At 37.4% G+C, this 6,348-nt stretch overlaps 1 protein-coding gene across 1 annotated transcript in view; it reads left to right on the top strand.

The window, feature by feature from the left end:
- The window catches only part of LOC114031334 (centromere protein X-like), a 16,265-nt gene that overhangs the window by 869 nt on the left and 9,048 nt on the right, over positions 1-6,348 (top strand). The gene's annotated exons all lie outside the window — the stretch shown is intronic.

Below are 6,348 nucleotides of genomic sequence, written 5' to 3'. Positions count from 1 at the left end.
ACCACTCCAGTATCTTTGCCAAGAAAACCCCAAATGGGGTCATCAAGAGTCAGACATGACTGAAAAACGACTGAACAACAACAAAGGGAGGGGTAGTTTGGTAGTTGGAAGGGAGAAAATGAATTCGTTTTTGGACTTCTGATTTTGAGGTGCTAATGGGATGTATATGTAGAGAGATGTCTGGCAGGCAGCTGAAAATGCAAAACTGGATGTATAGAGTTGAGTCATTACAAGTCCTACTGTGATACCTCTCTATGTTGTGAAGGTGACTGTAGGTTCTCAGAACCTATGCCAGAAGAGTGTAAGATCTACCCTGCATTCTGGAAAGACTTCAAGTTCAGGCCCAGCATGGAATGGAATGTCTGGTTTTTGATGAACAGCTTGAATAGTGTAGCCACTCGATGAATATGTTGACTGCCACAACTGATGAATGAAAAGAATGAAAGAAAAACACACAATGGCCCTTGAGACTTGGAAGTCCCCTTCTGCTGTGACAGGGCAGAATTACCTAGTTTTTAAAGACAGACTATGAAGATTAACTCAACTGTTGATACTTTGAAAATAATATCATTGAAATCATATCAATCTTGACATTTTTTGCTGTGGATGAAACCAGAAGAAAATTGGTTTAATTGTACATACGAAGACAAGAAGAAACATCATTTCATGGAACATTTGATTTTCTGGTACCTCACTGCAAAAGGAGTCTACTGTGAACATAGCAATTAGGCAACATCGGTTGCAGAAGAGGGAGAGATAAAGTCTATGAAGAATTCCATTAGGGCCTCCAAAGTAAAACAACATATAATTTGATACTTGATAACTTTGGTGTTAAAGTGGGCTAAACGAGAATGGCCAAAAAAAAAAAAAGTTGGAAAATATGGTGCAGGAGTAAGAAATGAAAGAAACCAAAGCCAGAGTCACAGAATTTTAAAGTTGGAATGGATCTCAGCCATTCTGTGGTCCAACACATAGCTGGAAAGGAATTTCTACTTATAATGTACTGTATAAATGGTCTTCTAGTGTATGCCTGATGATTATCTCCAATGAGGGGAAACCTACTGTCTACAAACATGTTCAGACCTACCCTGTCCTTAGAAAACCCCACCTTGACTGTGCTTTCCCTTAAACTATTATCTTATATCTCTCCCATCTTTTATTGCCAAGTTCTTAGAAAGAATCATCTAGACTAGGGCTTCTTAAACTTTTTCCATTCGGGGCACCTTCAATGCTTTTTAAACTGTGGGTCATGACCCCACAGTGGAACACCAGTGTTATCAAACTCAAAGAAATAGGGGCCACTAAACAATAAATAAGGATCCCTGTGGGCCATATATTGACTTAGAAAACCCAACATTTTATTTATTTTGTTAAGTATTTCCCAATTACATTTTAATGCCACTCTGGAGTGTTGGGGGCCAATACTGCCTCTTCCATCTACTCACTTCTCAATCCCTTATAGTCCTATTTCAGATTGCACCACTCAGCTGAAACTACTTAGGTAATTATCAGTTATCTCCAAACTGCCAAATCCAAAAGACTTTTCTTAGACCTCATACTCTTAGATCATTCCTTCCTTCTGGAATTATTTCCAGAAGGCTATCATGACAGTGTTCTCTCCTAATTCTCTTCCTACCTATCACCCCTCCTCAATCCCTTCTACCTGGAACATCATCTATCCTCTTTCTCAGGCCTCCTTTGTGCATCCTGTTTTTTCATCTTCACTCTTGCAGCTCTCAACAGGTTCTATGAACTAAGCTAATATCTCTTAGCATATGCCCCCCAAATCTATTCTGTCCAGCCCTAACCTTGGGCCTACACTGCAATCTAGCATCATCAACTGCCTATCGTGTAAAATGCCTTATAGGCATATCAAACTAACTCAACAGAATTCCATATCTTCCTCTTACCCTTCCCCACTTTTGTTGATCATCCTTATAGTCTTTCAGATTTACAACCTCAGAGTGATCATAGACCCTTCCCTTTTCCATCTTCCCTACCACTAACCAATTAGGTAGCAAGTCTTATTAATGTTATCACTTCAACATCTACTTGACCTTTCCTTGGATATGTATGTCTTCCTTAGACATAAATAACATGGTTTTCTCTCAATTTTCTTTCTTTCTCCGACTAATCATTATTTTCCTCTGTTGGATCATCTTCCATTTCCTGCCACCCTAAGCATGAGGGTATTTCTCCCCCTGTCCCAGGCTACCTTGGGCCTCTTTTCTTCTCTCTCAACATTGTCTCTCTTGATGATTTCATTTGATGATTCATTCCTGTGGCTGATGACTCCTAAAATTTCTCTTTATATGTATCCATCTCTAATATCTCTCTCAAACTTGAGACCTGCATATGACACGTACAAACTGATGTACCATAGGCATCTCAAACTCAACATGTCCAAAATGGAACTCATTCTTTTTTCCTTCTAGAACAATTCCTTGTCTAAATTTCCCTATTTCTTGGGGCATGGGAATGGGTGGGTGAGTTGGAGAGGCCACATCAGTGTGACACAGTGAAAAGACCACTGGCTCTAGAGTCAGAAGATCTGGGTTCAGATCCTACTTCTGACACTACCAGTGTAACTGGACACATCATTTAACCTGCCTGGCCCTCACTTTCCTCATCTGTAAAGCGAGTGATTTGTTGAAAGACATGGCTTTTTAAGTGCTTCCCAGCTCCAGATTGATTATCTTATATTTCTAGTTAGCTGGGTTGGCAACTTTAGAGCCCTCAAAGTCTGTTTCCCCTTCCTCCCTCCCAAATTGAATCACAACACCTCTTGCAGCTGTCTCCTCTTCATTCACATAGCCACTATACTGAGCCTTTATTACCTTATTTTGGCTTATTGCATTAGTTCTTAATGGGTCTCCCTCCTTCCACTCTCTCCCTTCTACATAGTGCCAAAATCATCTTCTCAAGAATGTGTTTGACCATAACACATCTGTGTTCTTACTTTTTGCTTCTAGGATAAAATCCAGACTTCTCTGGTGGTAGTTTTTTTTTTTTTTAAGTGAAAAAAGCATGCTTCAATCTGCACTCAGAGTTTTGTTAAGTATTTCCCAATTACATTTTAATGCCACTCAGGAGTGTTGCTCTGGAGGTAGATAGCAGTATTCATCTGGGGTCCTTTGGAATTATCATGGCTTATTGTCTGGATCAGAGTAGCTACTTCTTTTGTGGTTGATCATTGTTATAGTATTGCTGTCACTGTGTATGATGTTCTCTTGGTTCTGCTCACTTCACTTTGCATCAGTTCATATAAGACTTCCCAAGTTTTTATGAAACCATCCTGCTCGTTATTTCTTATAGCACAATAGTATTCCATCACAATCATTACCACAGTTTATTCAGCCATTCCCCAAATGATAGGCATCCCCTCAATTTTCAGTTCTTTGCCACCACACAAAGAAAGCTGGTATAAATATTTTTGTACATCTAGGTCCTTTCCCCTTTTCTTTGATCTTTTTGGATTGCAAACCTAGTAGTAGTATTATTGTGTCAAAGGGTATGCACAAAGGGTATAGTCTTGTGGGTATAGCCTTGTGCGTATAGTTCCAAGTTGTTCTCCAGAATAGTTGGACCAGTTCATAATTCTACCAGCAGTGCATTAGTATCCCTATTTTCCCCGTATTCCCTTCCGCATTTGTTATTTTCCTTTTCTGTCATGTTAGCCTATCTGATAAGTGTGAGGTGGTACCTCGAGTTGTTTTAATTTGCATTTCTCTAATTAATCGTGATTTAGAGCATATTTTCATATGACTATTGATAGCTTTGAGTTCTTCTCCAAGACTATAATTTAAATGTAGCTCGCCACAATCTGGCTTCTGTCTTCTTTTCCATAGTTATTTCATTTTACTCTTCTTCATGTTATCTGCATTCCATTCAAATGAATCTACTAGATTTTGCTAGAACTCAATATGTCATTCTCTTTCCCATATGTTTTTTCTCTTGCATTTAGAATATACTCCTTGGAATCCTCTTTCTTCAAGGCTTAGCTCAGGAACCACTTCTCTTTGAAGCCTTTCATTATCTTTCCCAACAACCCTCCCCCTCCCCAAAAGATCAAATCTATTTTCTGAGGACTACCAATGATTAATTAATCATGGAAAGTTACATCACTAGTAGGCTGGCCACTTGGTGATGAAACTTTTTTTTGGCTATTACCACCCATGAAATAGGGAAAAATGAAAATGGGCCTTTACTCCTATGTGGCCCCCTTCTATTTTTGGAGTGGCAGTGGTTCAGAAAGGGAACAGAGAAGGTTAAGAATCACAGCTTTTAAAACATCAGCAAACTTTAGAGTACCAACAGTCAAATTAAATATGAGATCCTTGTTCAGTGACCGTGAGTGGACATAATGCTGGAGAAGCTAAATCATATTAAACTTGACATTCTTGCTGCAAATGAAATCAGAAGAAAGAAGTCGCAGCACAAGGGAAGGATGGCACATGGGTAACCCTGTAAACAATGGAAACGGTAATCACATACCCCAGAGCTGTAAGAAATATGATTTCATGGGACACTTAGTCATTATTGTTGTTACTCAGTCATGTCCAACTCTATGTGACCCTTTTCTTGACAAAGATACTGGAGTGGTCTGCCATTTCTTTTTCCAGTTTGTCCCTATTTTACACATGAGGAATTAAGGCAAATAAGGATTAAGTGATATGCCCAGGGTCACACAGCTAGTAAGTGTCTGAGGCAGAATTTGAACTCAGGTCTTCCTGACTCCAGGCCTAGTGCTCTATCCACTGCACCATCTAGCTGCCCCCATTGTTTGTTACATATTGCAATACCAATCATAAGTATTTGCAAAAAGACCACCATGAAAATAATTGCAGTTTATGTACCAACATTAGTTCCTGAAGATGAACAGGTAGATAAATTCTATATCCTCCAGATCAAATCAATGTATACTTTGGTACTTGGTGACTTCCTTACAAAGGTGGAAAAAGATAAGAATGGGGAGAATTACATGAGAAAGTATAGATCAGGAGAAAGAAATAAGAGAAGCCAAAGACTTGTATATTATACAGAAGTCACAGGCTTCTATGTCATTAAGACTTGCTTAAAAAAAAAAAAGAATTGGTAAGTCTTTGACATGGTGAGCATCAAACAGTATCACAAAGAATGAGATGTTCTTTTTAACAGACATCAAAAGACTTCCTTTAGACATAAGCATTATTTGAGTCAGATGTCTGTACACAGTCAGTTTATGCTCCCCTCAACCCATCCACCATGTTTGTATATTCTTTTTAAACACTCCAGTTATTTGAAATAAAAGTTCCTTCCCCTTCTTCCTCATTTCTTCATTAATGTATTCTTTTTCCTTGTTTACCCAGACCTTATGTTCATCTTAATTCCCCCTTCCTTTGAAGACAGTGAGATTCTGAAGAGACTCTTCTTTTTCATTCTATTTCAGTGTAAGCACTTTATCATTGTTTAGTCCATTCACATTGCGCAGATGTGTTTAACTTTCCAGGCATTTCAAAATTTCTACTCAGCTCTGGTCTTTTCTAGGAAAAGTTCATTTCTTCTATAGTTTTTCATGGTATATTATTCCTGATTGTAAGTTTTTCCCTTTTAGAATATCATATTCCCAGCATAATCTTGTGTGACCCTAAATGTGGTTCCATCATATTTGAATTCTTTCTGACTGCTTAAAGTATTTTTTCTTTGACTTGGAAGATCTTGATTTTGGCTAAGATGTTCCTGGGAGTTTTCATTTTGGGGTTCATTTCAGGGTAACTGGTGGATTCTTTTTATTTTTACTTTTCTTTATGGTTCTAAATTTGGGCAGTTTTCTTTTATAAATTCTTAAACTAGGCTGTCCAGGTTTTTTGTTTGGTAATGGTTTTCAGGTACTCTAATGATTTATAAATTACCTGTCCATGATCTATTTTATAGGTCAAGTGTTATATTAATAGTAAATAGCTTATATTTTTCAATTATTTTTCAATCATTTGACTCTGTTCAAATATTTCTTGTTGTCTCATGGAGTCATTGAGTTCACTTTGGTCCATTCTATTGTTTTAAATTTTATTTTTATTTTAATTTTTTTGTCCATCGTATTTTTAATGAAGTCCTAATTTTGGTTAAATTTCCCACCAACTGTAGTAAGCTATTTATACTCCTAACATCTTTTCCCTCTAAAATTTTAATTTTGTTGTATTTTGTTTATCTCTTGCTTCATTTCATGCAGTCATTTTTATAGTCTCTGTGACCAAGCCATTTTTTTCCTCTGAGGCTCTGTACTTGTTGTGGAATTATTCTTTTCTTCTGGGTTTACCATTTACCTCTTGGGTTTTTCTTTTTTCTTTTTTTATTAGTTTATTTTGATTT

The sequence above is a fragment of the Vombatus ursinus genome, unplaced genomic scaffold, assembly GCF_900497805.2.
Source record: "Vombatus ursinus unplaced genomic scaffold, bare-nosed wombat genome assembly UNPS02015150.1, whole genome shotgun sequence".
Classification (NCBI taxonomy): Eukaryota; Metazoa; Chordata; class Mammalia; order Diprotodontia; family Vombatidae; genus Vombatus; species Vombatus ursinus.
Note: the sequence above shows the minus strand (reverse complement) of the source record. Positions and strands in the feature narration are given on the sequence as shown.